The sequence below is a fragment of the Toxorhynchites rutilus genome, chromosome 1 (genome assembly GCF_029784135.1).
Source record: "Toxorhynchites rutilus septentrionalis strain SRP chromosome 1, ASM2978413v1, whole genome shotgun sequence".
Lineage (NCBI taxonomy): Eukaryota > Metazoa > Arthropoda > Insecta > Diptera > Culicidae > Toxorhynchites > Toxorhynchites rutilus.
Window position 1 is genome coordinate 188,307,277 of NC_073744.1, and position 16,351 is coordinate 188,323,627.

General features: G+C 39.3%; 1 long non-coding RNA gene across 1 annotated transcript; it reads left to right on the plus strand.

Annotated features, from left to right (window-relative positions):
• Positions 1 to 8,079: 8,079 nt before the first annotated feature.
• On the plus strand, positions 8,080 to 8,608 carry LOC129761336 (uncharacterized). The gene is made up of 3 exons (XR_008740440.1): positions 8,080 to 8,154; positions 8,210 to 8,339; positions 8,407 to 8,608. It is a non-coding gene; the product is annotated as an uncharacterized LOC129761336 (long non-coding RNA).
• Positions 8,609 to 16,351: the final 7,743 nt, after the last annotated feature.

Sequence of the window (16,351 nt, forward strand, 5' to 3'; positions counted from 1 at the left end):
GAAAAAGAGCGTCGTGAATTAACCCTGTGCACTCATTTCGAGAATCCGGAGTTGTCACATCGGGACATCGGTAATATGCTGGGAATCGTCCAATCCACGGTCAGTAGAGTACTAAAACGATACTTCGAGAACCTAACCATCGACCGAAAGGTGAAGAACGGCAAAAATGGATGCTCCGTCAGTGAAAAAGATCACAAGCGCGCAGTTAAGCAGTTTAGACGTGATCCGAGAAGTTCGGTCCGGGATGTCGCCAATAAGCTGAATTTGTCAAGTTCATTCGTCCAGCGGACCAAGCAGCGGGAGGGCCTGCGTACATACAAGGTTCAGAAGGCTCCTAACCGCGACGAAAGGCAAAACATGGTGGGGAAGACGCGAGCCCGGAAGCTGTACACCGAAATGCTGACGAAGCCGCATTGCCTGGTAATGGACGACGAAACCTACGTCAAAGCGGACTTTCGTCAGCTGCCGGGCCTGTTGTTTTTCTCCGCTGAGGACAAATTCAGCGTTCCGGAGGAGATTCGCAAGCAGAAACTATCCAAGTTTGCCAAAAAGTACATGATGTGGCAAGCGATCTGCTCTTGCGGAAAGCGGAACCCCCCCCCCCCCTTTCGTGATGACCGGTACGGTAAACGGGCAGGTTTACCTTAAGGAGTGCCTACAGAAGCGCTTACTACCACTATTGAAGCAGCACGAGGGCCCGACCATCCTCTGGCCTGATCTCGCTTCGTGCCACTATTCAAAGGACGTGTTGGAGTGGTACGAAGCCAACGGGGTGACCTTCGTGCCAAAGGAAATGAACCCGCCCAACGCGACGGAGCTTCGCCCAATAGAGAAATATTGGGCAATTATGAAGCAGGCCCTCCGGAAGAACCCAAAAGTTGTCAAATCGGAGGCGGACTTCAAGAGAAAATGGATTTCTGTTCAAAAAAAACTACAACCTGACGTTGTACAGAACCTTATGGACGAGGTAAAGAGGAAGGTGCGAGCATACGGGCTTGGGCTCGAAGTATGAATAAAAAGAAAATGCCAAAAGTTGTTTAATAGTTTTTATTTTACTGTCTAAAATTTTCAAAAGGATCGGTCTACTGGGCGAATTTCTACAGCGTTTTTTCCGTGATGCAATTTGATGTGACACACAATTTATGTAAATCAATGGAGAAGCATAGTGTTTCATAGAAGTTGTCGAGCAAGGAATTTTACTGGATTTCTACACTTAGGCAAAATATAAGTAAATTCAAAATAGTAGAAGAGACACATTTTCGTATGAAAAACCAATTAGGTTGCGTTTTAATCTCGTTGAAGTGCCGATATGATCCAGCTCTTTCTAGTACAGGTCGATTATCCTGAGTATTGATTTTTTTTCACTCCGGATAATCGAATCAAAAAAAAAGAATTTTCTCTCGGTAAACGTAATATAATTAGGGGCTGTCCATATACCACGTGGACAGAAAAAGTACGATTTCAGACACCCCCCCCCTCCCCCTCCGTGGACAAGCATGGACATTTTCTATACCCTTCCCTCTGTTGTCCAAGTGGACATTTCTCCATTTCTTGGAAAAACTAGTTGAATTGCGCCTAAATTTAAGTTTATGTTCGTTTCTATTCTTTGTTCTATTTTTGTACATTATAAACATGTGAACATAATTATTAAAGACGATTTCTTCTCAATTCTTTGAACAGCTTTGGGGATCAACAACTCTTGAAGCTATTTGTATTGCTGTTTGTTTTCTTCCAAATTTCATTTACCATGTGATCACTTATAAAACATAATATTTACGTTATAGCAAAACATCACATGTGAATCTAATCTCGAACATTTTCTATCATAAACCGATGCAAGCTGGCTGAACTATGAGTTCTCAAGAGAATCAGACAATGAAATCAAGTGCTTCGTAATTGGAATACAGTGATTGAAAATCATAACATGTATAAAGATATAAACATGTTGTGTTGTGCTATGTAGTTTTGGCGAACTCAACTCCAAAACTGCCGATCAAATTAAAAGATGTAAGTTAGTGCCTGATAACTGATGCCGTTCACTTAGCTGATCCGCAAATTCATCATCCTATTAAAACCAGTTTCCTATTGCAAAATCTACCTCGCCTAGGCTTCAATAATAAGTCTACGCGATTCATCTACCAATGATTTTTCTTCGTTCAACTTAATAAATATTGGGTAATATTGAATTGTTTGGAATAATCATGCCGATTTTGAAGAAAAAATCAAAAAGAAAATACTAAGGCATACATTTTCTTTTTTTTTTTCTATGTGCACCGTATTGTTTCACAATCTTTCGTCATTCTTCATGCAACAATTCATCATCGCAGAACTTCTTGGTTTTCTCGTCAAAAAACTGTGTCCAATGAGTCGAAATTCTTTTTTTTTTATCCCATTTGTTTATTCATTTAGGCTCATTAGCATTTTATCGTGTACATGTCACATGTTTTTGTCGAATCTATAAATAGCGCACTACACAGTTGCCATATTAGGTGTAAGGGTATTCAGTTTATACCATTGCATATCGTACATTACACAATAGCCTTTAAGGCGTAAGAGTATTTTTTCTGTTCTTACATTGTCCAGCTAGACCACCGAACAGCGGAGACAGTTGATATTATCATTGATGTGTTATTAATAGAACCGATGTTTCTTGCAGAGCAGAGCAGTTGTAAGGATGAATCGATCTTATTTCGATCATGGATCGATCTCCATCGCTAATAATTGTTGCGTGGACGTAGTTATTCTGTTACAACACAAACATGGTCAATTGAGGACCCTGAGTTTTGAACTCACGACTGATCGCTTACTCAGCGAACGCGCAACCAATGTGGCTACGGAGTCAAAATTTTTGACCTTCAATATTTTTTATTGGGAGTCTAAACAAGTGATAAACAAAAAATGCAATTTCTGATGATACCCGGTAGACTATCATACCTAGTGAAACTCTAAAAATTTTTGGTGGGCTTTCAAAGAAACATGAAGTTTGGCATTATTCTGGAAGAGGGCGCCTTGGCCAATTCTGAACGCTTGTTCTAGATTGACGATTTTTTTTTAATCGTTTAGTTACGAAGTGCTCGTTGAAATTTATCGATTTGTTGTTTGGTAGAAGCTTATAATGCCGAATTTTTCTCCTATCTCACTAGACACAAAGAATGGCTCTCTGCAGGTGAAGATCGGCTTTGGAGATATCTAATGATGGTTCATTTCGCTCGCCGCAAAGAATTGTTTTCGCTCTACATTGTTGTAAAGGATAATACTTTTCTCCGCCTGACACTATTTGCTTCAAACTGAGAGTTTTCATTGCATCTATGAAGCGAGTTGTTGATGGAGATATGATCCATTTAATGTTTTCGGTCAAAAGGTGTAGAACTTAGTTTATGTTATTAAATTTTGTAAACCTCACTTTTTATGTGTTTTTTTCTAATTAACACAAATCAGTTATCTAAGCTCTTTAGTATTTTTTTTTAAATATACCCAAACTCATCCGCATTTTTGGCATATGCTAACAAAATTTGCTCCGCACTCAAACGGTTAATATTACAATACTCCAACATGCTTTGGTGGCATTTGAATCCTGCCGATGATAGCGTCCCAATTCTGATCGGTAATAATAATGCCAGATTCTTTAAAATCAATGAAAATAAATCGATCGCTTTCAGCTCATATGCGATACTCTCTGAATACAAATTTCTGCAAAGAATTTCAACGATGTGAAGAAATGTGGAATTAACCCGCGCAGTACTATCAGACAGCAGAAATAAGTATAATTTTTCTTGCAATGCAGAATATTTTTTTATATATTGTTGAATACAGATAAAGGGCGAACAAGAAATTATTGCGACACATTCAACAGGGCATAACTTTTTTACCATTGGGTAAAAATCAACCAAATTTTGCACACTTTCTCATTGATGTGTATTTTCTACATGCTGTCAAACTCGAAGTCGTGTTTTTCGATTCAACGAAAATGGAGGTGAACCAACGCGAGTCGAGAGAACAAATTCTTTCCAAACACCTGGAATTTCCTGACCTGTCGCACCGGCAGTTGGGACAAATGTTGAACATTCACCATTCAACCGTCTCCAGAGTGTTGAAGCGGTTCCAGGAGCGGTTGACGTTGGACCACGGCAAAGGAGCTGGAAAAAACAAACCGGGACCGGAGAACAAAAGACGGAGGGAAAGGTGAAGCGGATGATTAAAGCGAATCCCAACGTCTCAAGCCGTGATTTGGCTAAAAAGATCGGCATGTCGCAGAGCTACGTCCAGAATGCAAAGAAGAGAGCTGGACTACATACATACAAGGTACAGAACTTCCCAAACCGCGATGAGCGGCAACAATCGACGGCTAAAACTCGGGCACGGAAGCTCTACGAGAAGATGCTGACAAAATAATGGCTGCTGTGTGATGGACGACGAAACGTATATAAAAGCCGATTGTTGGGAGCACTACAGATCTACTACCGCACGGTATGTGAAGTGCCACAAGGGTGGATATGTTTGTAAACAAACAAGGTTGACAGAGATAGGAGAGAGCTGAGAGAGAGGAGCCAGCTCGCGTTTGTTGTGATCGCCCTTATGTCAGCGCGAACTAGTCACGGTGAACCAAGGGGAAGTATTGGAATATGTAGAAAATTTTAACATGATATTTTTTCGCAAGACATTTTATAAGAAAATAATGTTGACGTCGGACTACATCTTTCATTTCTATACCGGGGTGTAAGTTCAAAGCTTCGAGAACGAGAGTGTTACATTGGAGAAACAGAATTTTGAGCAATAACACCTGCCGGTTGAAAGAAATGGTATGATAACCGCTTCATTCGAAAGAAAAAATATCTACGTGTTATATGTGTGTTACTTATTGATCCAAAAATTTGTTTCCAAAGCTCAAAAATTGCTTTGAAAGCAAGCTATTGAAATCACAAAAATCTGTATATAAGCAGGTAGCAGCTCCGAAATCCTGATGAATGGAGTCACCACCAAGAGCATGTTTGTGCAAATGAAGGGCACTGGAGCATCGTGTTCGTTCAAGCAAGGCCAAAAAGGAGTCCACCGAAGAGAAGAATAGTATCGCTAAGAAGGCGACCAAGAAAGCGTCAGCATCGAGCTGGTGTGGCTGCCCGGAAGCAAAAGTCAAACAAATCCTCGAGCATCGCTGCATACAAGCCGAAGCCATAGAAATCAGAAGCAGCTTCGTTAAAAACTACCGTCGCCACACATAACGCACAACACGAGAGTGTTTTCAGCAAATCAAATCCAGTTCTTTTCAGAAAGAGTATATCAAATACTGCGCTCAAATACATTCTTTTCGTAATTTCTTCGATCAAGTGCGATCAACGTAAAATTACATCTTTCGAGAACTTATAAGGGGTACAATGAATCTTGAGAAAAACAAACGGGAAGTGGGTATTGTGAGGAAGGGCAGAGTGCTTATTAAGAATGCAGACACAGCATCATTTTGATGGAACCTATTCTTATTTCCATCGGACACAAACAAAATTCCCTCAAAATGCACCTGGGAGAAATCAATGTTGACTCTTTTCATTGGGAGATTAGCGCTTATTTTGTATATTCCACATACGCTGCATATTCAAATTGTATCGGAGAATATACAATTATGGCTCACATTGCAAAAATCGATTCACCGAGCTTGCAGCAATAAATCAAACTGGAACCAGTTAAAGAATGAAAGAATTCACGAAAATTGAATGAACGATCGGAAAAAGTCACAAATGAGCGCAAAACACCCATTAATTCACACAAGAACTCCACCGGTAAGCAAATCATAAAAATCAGTTTACTTCTTATTTCGGATATTTTTTAGAAATCATCGAAATAGTTCTTTTAGACAACTATATCGGAATTATCAAAAGTAAAAAAAAAACTTGTTCGAATGAGCCGATGCTGCTGGAAGTCATGATGTGGGCTGACCTGGTACATATTTTATTATTTCCTGATCATGTAAGTGCTCAAATTTTTATCCCCCATATATTCCTGTTAGGTGTAGTCCTAAGTCAAAAATAAAATCGCGGATAAAAACGCTCAAATGATCTCACAAACAAAAGTTCACGTCAAGTTTCAACACTTTTCTTATAAATGAATGACAACAACTTGCTTGATTGAAATTGTCCGATTTGAATTTTCCTGATGAGAATTCGTAAAAAGAATAAGAAGAAAACAAACTATCTGTCATTCAGCTGGCTCCTCTCTCTCAGGGAGAGAGGTTGAGAATGAGAGATAGAGTTGCCAGAAGAAGAAAATAAAGAAATACTATACAAGTGGAATGTTATTGATAGTAGGAAATTTATGAAAAGGAAGTGTTTCTATAGAGCTGAATTAGATACGAAAATAATAGAATTCAGGACATTACACATAGAAATCTTGTAAGCATAAATTCAAATTAAATTTACAAGCTTTGAAACAATATTTATGGCACAGATACAACGAACAGGAATTTAACATTTCACACGGAAAAGTATTTGGAGCCAACGTATAAAACAAATGGTCGATCCACACGTAGAGAGTATATAGAGGAAGGAAGAAAGGAAGAGGAATTAAGAATTTAAAGGAACACTAATTGTAAGGAAAATAGTATCTTAAATGTATTTTTTTTAACCATAAAATAAATTACAGCTTTGATCGGCTGAAAAATTAAAGGTCGATTAACAAGGAAGTTTCTTTGTTCCATCCGAACAAAAATCAAAGAATTAATTCGGATTTGATTACTCTTCGCAATGACATCTCGTAACACTAAAGACGATGTGGGTCATGAAAAGGCCCCACCCACTGCAAGTTCAGTATGCGTATATTGCAGCAAAGGTGAGTCGGATGATATCGACTGGGTACAATGCAAGAATTGTGAGCAATGGGCCCATTTTTCTTGCGCTGGTGTGGATGAGAAAATCGCTGAGGTTGATTGGCTCTGTTTGCGATGTGTTGCATCTAACGTTCAACAACTTAATGTTCCTAAGCCTGTGAAGACGCGATCAAATAAAGGCAAAAGTGGATTGAGAAGTGATGCGGGTTCTGTTCGCGGCAATGGATCTGTTTCGGACCTAACTGAGCAGCAGTTTGAGGAGGAACAGCTAGCACGTGAAAGAGCATTTGCGAAGCAAATGGAAATCCGTGAGTCTAGATTACGTCGAGAGATAGAATGGAACGGAAAGCAGTTGGAAATGGAACGGAATATGCGCAAGAGGGAACTTGAAGCGCAACGCTTGATGCAGGCAGAAAAGCTTAAACAAGAACAGGAGCTATTAGAAACACAGTTAGCAGATGAACAAGCATTCTTTAAGCAGCGGAACGAGATTCGGTGTAAAATGAATAACAGTCTTCAAAAAGTTCAATCAGTCGTGGAAGAAGGAGCTGCGGTAGCTGAAGCGTCGGAGCAGAAAGTGAAGGCTTGGTTAAAAGATCAGAACGCTGAGGAATCCCGGGGAAGAGATGTACGTGGAGCTTACAGTAAGGGTGGGAAGCCGATGGTCAACATTAAATGTAATGACTTGAAACTCCAAAGCCACCGTTTTGAAGAATCAAAAACACCAAGGCTCTTCGAGATACCTACAAACGATCACAACAGTTAGCGAGTGAGCTGTGGCAACGCTGGATCAAAGAGTATGTTCCGTCATTGAATCAACGCACAAAGTAGTTTGGCGAAACGAAACCACTGAAAGCGGGCGACTTGGTGTATATTGTCGAAGGCAACAACCGGAAGTGCTGGGTCCGCGGAATAGTAGAAGAACCCATCGTGTCTAGCGATGGACGTATACGGCAGGCATGGGTGCGTACCAGAACTAAGCGATACAAGCGTGCTGTAGTGAACTTAGCCGTGCTGGAGTTAGAAGCTGGTAACACCGAACCGGACATAACTTCCGGACCAGGGTTACGGGTCGGGGAATATGTTGGGAGCACTGCAGATCTACTACCGCACGGTATGTGAAGTGTCACAAGGGTGGATATGTTTGTAAACAAACAAGGTTGACAGAGATAGGAGAGAGTCTGAGAATGAGAGATAGAGTTGCCAGAAGAAGAAAATAAAGAAATACTATACAAGTGGAATGTTATTGATATTAGGAAATTTATGAAAAGGAAGTGTTTCTATAGAGCTGAATTAGATACGAAAATAATAGAATTCAGGACATTACACATATAAATCTTGTAAGCATAAATTCAAATTAAATTTACAAGCTTTGAAACAATATTTATGGCACAGATACAACGAACAGGAATTTAACATTTCACACGGAAAAGTATTTGGAGCCAACGTACAAAACAAATTGTCGATCCACACGTAGAGAGTATATAGAGGAAGGAAGAAAGGAAGAGGAATTAAGAATTTAAAGGTACACTAATTGTAAGGAAAATAGTATCTTAAATGTATTTTTTTTTTAACCATAAAATAAATTACAGCTTTGATCGGCTGAAAAATTAAAGGTCGATTAACAAGGAAGTTTCTTTGTTCGATCCGAACACCGATTTTAAGCAAATTCCGGGGTTGGAGTTTTTCACCGGCAAGAGCAAGTTCGATGTGGACGACAAATTTAAGAAGAAGAAAATGTCGAAGTTCGCCTCCAAATATCTCGTTTGGCAGGCCATCTGCTCTTGCGAACTGAGGAGTGAGCCTTTCCTGACAAAGGGCACAGTAAATGGCGAGATCTACAAATCTGAGTGCCTCGAGAAGCGCCTTTTGCCGTTCTTGCAGCAGCATGACGAAGCTCCGCTATTTTGGCCAGATTTGGCATCATGCCACTATTCTAAAAGTGTCCTGGAGTGGTATGAGGCCAATTCTGTCCATTTTGTGCCAAAGGACATGAACCCGCCAAACTGTCGGGAGCTGCGCCCGGTGGAGCAGTACTGGGCAATAATGAAGCGGGAACTTCGGAATAGCAAGAAGACGGTCAAAGACTAGAAGGACATGTTAAGAAAATGGAAAAAACTGACAAACTGGTACCGGATGACACTGTAAAGACTTTGATGGAGGGCATCAAGCGAAAATGGTTTCAATTTTACACTCAAGGCTTCATTAAATTTTTTTAACTTTTCTTTTGATTTTTGAAGTAAATATATGTATAAAACTACCCTAAAATTTTGGTTTGATTCTAAACATTATAAGAAAATTGGCATGACATTTTCGGTGTCGCAATAATTTCGTGTTCGCCCCTTATATATTTGTTTTTCAAAATATTTATTAGCGTCCACGTGGATGTAACCTATACCCCCTCCCCCTTACCGTGGACAAACGTGGACATTTTCGTAAACCCTACCCCCCCCCCCCCAAAAGTTGTCCACGTGGTATGTGTCCAGCCCCTTATGATTTGCACTTTTTTATTAAACGCTTTGATCTAGCTTGGACCCGTTAGTATGTTTATGACTTTGTAACTTTGTAGCTTTGTAACTGTGTCTGTAGGTACAGCATTAATAGAAATTTAACCCCCTTCCTGTTGACCGTTTGATCTGAAATTTGGAACACATGCTTATCTCTGGTGTCATTATAAAACTGCGTATTCCATGACCTTCACAATCCAAGATGGCGACCGGTAAAAAATGGAGGATAATGCACATATTTTCCCAAAACCCCATCAATATGGGTATTTAATGAAAGGGCTTGACCAGTAGAACACAGTCATTTACACAGTCAAAGCCGCTACAAAAAGGCGGATTACACATTTTTCTCAGAACCCTATCAAATATGTATATCAAATGAAAGGGATTGACTTGTAGAACATTGCAGATCATGAAAAATCCCGATCCAAGATCGCAGTCCCCAAATAACTAAATACTTTTTTATGGTTTCATTCATCTTGTCCTATCTGTATGTATGTTTGAGTGTTTGTCGGATTGGCCCACATTAATTTAAATTTGACCCCGTTCCTGATCATTGATTGATCTGAAATTTGGAACATACCTTTAATTCAACTGCCATTATAAAACTGCGTATTCCATGATCTTGAAAAATTTAATTTAGCCACCGCTAAAAATAACTGTTTGACTTGACTTGGAGAGCACGAAACATAAAAAACAACATAAATTCAAAAAGGTCGCCGCCACCAATCCCCTCAATATCGGTATCAAATGCAATGGTAGTAGAATACATTACATCATGAAAATATTCCGAAGAAAATTAGGTAAGAAATAAACGTTAGATTTCCATTATCCACAGTTAATTGTTTCATCATATACCCCACGATTTTATTTTATTCTCATCGTTGCCCTAGATTACACAATGTAGTCTATTCTACAAGTCAAGCCACTCAGCCATTTTGAGCGGCGGTCAAATTGAATTTTTCAAGATCATGGAATACGCAGTTTTATAATGGCAGTAGAATTTCAGATCAATCAGTGATCAGAAACGGGGTCCAATTTCAATTAATGTGAGACAATCCTACAAACACTCAAACAGGGCAAGCTTAATGAAACCATTAAAAAATGGTTCCCGGAATAAATCGCCACAGAAAACGACTGCAACAGAAACCACCGCTTATAAAATGTGTAGTAGGCTATAAATATTGTGGCGCGGTATTGTATTTCAAAACAAGAATTAACCGGGCAAACGTATCGCCCCAGGCAAACGTAACGCCCCGGGCAGACGTATACCGTCCGACGCTCGCTAGAGCTCGGTCGGACATTGCTAAAGGATCGTATCCTATGTTTCAAACTAACCGGGCAATCAGTGGATCCCAGGTTTGCGTGCGAGACACCGCCGCTTCCGACGGCGGGTCGGCGGTGGACTCGGATTGCGTCATCTTGGCGGCATGGGCCGCCTCGATTCCTTATCCTCGCCAAATGGGGACTTCGTCCCCATTACATTGTCCTCAGAATAAATTTCGAAAAACGAGAACAAGAGAATAAATTTATAATAGAAATGTGAGGCACATGATGTTTTTCCCGCGCCAAATATTTCTAGCCTACTACACTTTTTCTAAGCGGTTGTTTCTGTTGCAGTTGTTTACTGTGGCGATTTATTCCGGTCACCTTAAAAAATAATTGTTTACTTGGGAACTGCAGCCAACTTGGATTTGGATTTTTCATGATCTACTGTGTTCTACCTTTCATTTGATACCCATATTGATGGGGTTATGAAAAAGTCACAGGAGGGTTGTGTCCGAGACACGATCGCATAGTTGACGTAGGATTCTGTTAGGATATCTGTTGATTTTGGATATGTTTGAAGAATTACATCGTTAAACTCTTTGATAGTGATTTGGTGGTCATGGAAAGGGCAATTTTGTTAGGTTGTTGAGTATTGATTGTTCACTCCACCAGTGTTTACCGAGTGGTGGTGACAGAAGTATGGTAAACAGTCGTTGGGTGGTGCGTATCAGATAGAAGATACCGAAGTGGAATGAGGTATGATGAAAACCGCCCTCTGTGACCCTAGACGAGATTCCTCCTGTGTTATGTATAGATGAAATAAAGAAAAAAAACTCATAAATCTATCTATATATATAAAAATGGAGTGATGTTTGTCTGTCTGTCTGATTCTTATAGACTCGGAAACTACTGAACCGATCGACATGAAAATTGGTATGTAGGGGTTTTTGGGGCCGGGGAAGGTTTTCGTGATATTTTGAGACCCCTCCCCCCTCTCTAAGGGGGGGCTGCCATACAAATGAAACACAAATTTCTGCATTACTCGAGAATTAATCAAGCAAATAAAACCAAATTTGGCATGTGGAGGTTTTAGGATGCAATAAATGTTTCTATGGTGTTAAGATACTCCTTCTCCCTCTCTTAGAGGGGGCTGCCGTACAAATGAAACACAAATTTTTGCATTACCCGAGAATTAATCAAGCAAATTAAACCAAATTAGGCATATGGAAACTTTAGGGTGCAATGAATGTTTCTATGGTGGTTAGATACCCCTCATCCCTCTCTTAGGGGTGGCTGCCATACAAATAAAACACAAATTTCTGCATTACTCGAGAATTAATCAAGTAAATGGGCGGGACGAAGTTTGCCGGGTTAGCTAGTGTAATATAAGATAATTACCAATACCGAACACAATTATCAATTTTTCTCATTAGTAAAAACATGTTACTTTGATATAGAGAAAACATATTTGAAATGAAAAAGGTAATTTTGTTCCAAATTTACATTTTATTTGCTAGAATTAATCGTATCAATCACCTTACTTGCAATATAAAAATGCCAATTACCCGACTTGCATATATTTGCAATGCCGATTTCCCTCGGGCACCTTGGTTTTGATGTCTCTGTTAGGGAACCGCCGCATGCATCATCAATTTCGACCAATTAGAAGTGGATATTTCCGTTAGGATAAGGGTTGAGATTTTTCAATTGTTCGATAGTTATTTTCATGAGATATATTATTTTATTCAATAAAATAAAAATATTCATAAAATAATTCAAATTGTTATTGAGCGCCGAAATCGATTGACGCAAAAATTTCATCAATCGATCATGAAATGACTGAGCAATAAGCGTTTGAAATTGGACAATTTTCACGATGTGCTCGATTTTCGATTTTCAATTTGTACCCCAATATGTTCCCGAAAGACGTAATCTTACGTCAAAAAATATATATGGCGCCATATTGTGGTGGCGACCTTTTTGGATTTGCATTTTTCATAAATAACTGTGTTCTACTAGTCAAGCCCTTTCATTTGATACCCATATTGGCTATTCAATATGCAAGTTATTCAAAATTTCCGAAAATCAAAAATAAAATACTCCGAATAATCGAGTCTAAAATTCCGGATAATCGAATCCCGGATAATCGAGTCCGACCTGTATTACTATTTACGCCAATAGAAGATGTCAAATATTCTCGTCTTATTTTAGAGTTATTTAATCAATCTTTAGAAGTTTTGACGTAGGATTACGTCTTTCGGGAACATATTGGGGTACAAATTGAAAATCGAAAATCGAGCACATCGTGAAAATTGTCCAATTTCAAACGCTTATTGCTCAGTCATTTCATGATGGATTGATGAATTTTTTGCGTCAATCGATTCTGGTACTCCATAACAATTTTTCATATTGAAGAAAATTATATATGTCATGAAACTATCGAACTATCGAACTGTTGAAAAATCTCAACCCCTATCCTAACGGAAATCCCCTTTTTTGGTTGGTTGAAATTGACGATACATGTGGCGGTTCCCTAACAGAGACATCAAAACCAAGCAACCTGGGGGTAATCAGCATTGCAAATACATAAAAGAAGGGGGAGCTTTTGCTCCCACCGAAATGTTTTCCCTAACAGAGACATCAAAACCAAGCTGCCTGGGTGAACTCGGCATTGCCAATATATGCAAGTCGGGGGCATTTTTATATTCCAAGTTGGGTGAGGGATACGATTAATTCTAGCAAATAAAATTTAAATCTGCAACTTTAGTGTTGGTTGCTTCGTGAAATTTCATCAATGACCGATCATGTATTGTGAAAAATTTAGCACAAGTGTAAGTGTAAAATTGTTGTGTTAAAAATCACTTGATATATGAAACGATTTATTTCAATTTTCATAAATGAAAAACCAAGGTGTGTTCCCGCTCGAGAACGGGTCGTTCGGTTTAAGCTGTCTGTTTTGTTATGTTCATTTCCACTCAAGAAAAGTTTATACGGCGAGAAAAATTGGAAAAGTGAAGAAATATTAGAAAATGTGATTTCACACATGCTCTTTATATAGTATAGGTGTTGGTGTTGTTAGTCCAATTAAAATTCACATTTGGTTGAATAAACATTCAGAAACTAAAAATTATAAAAGAAAATTACCTTTTCCATTTCAAATATTTTTCTCTACATTAAAGTAACATGTTTTTACTGAGCTTGAGCTTGAGCTTGGGTAGACTGTACAATTCGTAGTTGCTCTCCGTGATTGACCTGAACCAACCAAATTGCACAAAGAACACACAGAATGACGCTTGGGACTAGCAAATCATTCTCGTTGTGCAATTTTCGGTGATTCGAGCTTTCAATGATCAATAACGACGCCGGCCACGTCCTTACAGTCACCAGGGGAAGGGTAGGAATGTTAGTATGATATTCGCCGCCCGAAGGCCAGAAGGGTCGCCTCTATAGCGTGCTTCCCTAGCGTTTATCATGGAAGGGATAGTTTGTTAGTGGGAAGGGGTAATAATCAGGATTCACTGTGGTAAGTGATGTGATTATGCTAACGCAAACTAGATATCACTTGACGAAACGAAAACTTGAAAACCAAATGAATTTCGTAGCCGTGAAGATATTAAAGGGTGACCTGAAAAGGTCTCTGCAAAAGGATCATAACTCTGGTAAGTGTATTAATTTTGTAAGCGTGGACCCAATTACTCGTTGAAACGAAAACTCGAACATCAAATGCATTTCGTAGCAGCTGAACGGTAACCTGAAAAGTCTCCTCTGTTCAACGGAGCAAACACTCGAAAATCAAATGCATTTGAAGATTGAATATATTGAAGGGTCACCTGATAAGGTCTTATCAGACTCGGATCGGACTTAATACTTGTGCCTAGTCGCACGTCATGCTCTTCCATTGTAATACACGGAAATCACGGAAGTTTTCCGAATTGGGACTCTAGCATCTTGAACCTAGTCTTGCAATTTATATTTGAACCTCGAAAAGGAAAACTTGATACCTGCGATTTGGATTTGTAATAAAAACTAACAATTTCTCAAGTGATCAGTCGAGCAATTATTAACGAAATCATTGTTCTTGTAGTAAGGGTTAGAATGACATAATTGAAGGAAAAGCAACGTCAATCCTCTATTCAAAAAAAACCGAAAAGGAGATACATACAAGAAGAACTCACTGACATTCAAGGTGAACTACTAATCCCAAGAAAAAAGATGGGTGAGCAAAAGAGACAAATGTAAGTTAATTCAAACTTTTCTCTCGACCTCCGTAACATTCTCATGGTCGAAACGCACACTACATTGAATATTCTTGCATGGAAATCTTATGGCCGCTTGTACATACACATCAAAGTCAACGTCTAGCTAGATTTAAATGAAAAGAAAATCGATGTTACGTTGACGTCAATGCGCTCTTTACCACGAAGACAATATTAGATATATAAAAACCTCTAAAACTATTGGATCTTCTAAAACTCTAGAATGTCGTTTAGATTGAATGCAACTTCGCGCGAAAATGCGGCTGCACAAATCTCACGCAACTGCGAGAAGTAAACAACGACATAAAACTGCACCGGTGTGGCTACACCGTCCGCTCCGCCTTGCCGTGACCGAAATCGTTTGCCTCGAACAAACAAAACAGCCTGCCTCCATCCGTCAGCTATCGCACAATCAAAATATGCTCTCCGATCCAATCCTCTCACAAAAACTCGACTGTACGTCAACCGACGAAAAGAATCAAACTACCTTGGTCTTCCGAAGCAAACGAGTCCGTTCTGGGAAGCAAGGCAACCACACCAATACAATCACATGTTTGCTGGTCATCCTCCACGATCGCGCACTCGTAATCCCACACTCTCACACGCAGCCGCACCCGCCATCACCGCAGTCTTCTACTGACTGACACTTTCTCTCTCTCGCACATAACACCGAGAGACTTGAAGCGGATTGCATTTCGGATCGGTTATAAAAATAACAAATTGTTAATAGTACTTAGCTGGGATGTTGATGTTTCTCGATACAGTTGGATCATTTTGCTGGCAGAATTAGTGGTTAGTGGATTCCATCCTTAATATCACTGCTGTAAAAAACATGCTCTAAAAACCAAGCTACCACGCATACACACATAACCACGGTACACGAGAGAGTTGAAAAAAAAACAACGCCATAATCCAGCAAAATAACCACAAAACTGATTAACTGAATTTGAACTTTTTTTTCATTACAACACCATTAACATAACGAAACCAGAAACCATTTTCACGATAACCTCCACCAACAAACTATTCCTAGCAGCGAATAGAGCCGAAACAGGTTGAAACGCGCTAAACAAAGAGGAAAAAAAAATCAGACGCGGAGCAAAGAAAAACTCATCCGCACCCGACGAGTGTTCGGTCGAGACTCCTTAAAGTAACATGTTTTTACTGAAGTGAAAAATTGATAATTGTGTTCGGTATTGGTAATTAATTATTATAAATTAGTGAGTCTTTTTTTTTCATCCATACATAACACAGGCGGCATCTAATCTAGGATCACAGTGGACGGTTTCCATCATATCTCGTTCCACTTAAGCATCTTTTTTGTGATACGTACTATCCAACGACTGTTTGCCATCCTGCTGTCGTCATCACTCGGTAAACACTGGTGGAATGAACAAACAATACCGAACAACCAAACAAAACGGGTCTTTTCAGGGCCACCAAATCATTATCAAAGAGTTTGCCGATGTTAATTTTTGAACATATCAAAAATCAACAGATAGACTAAC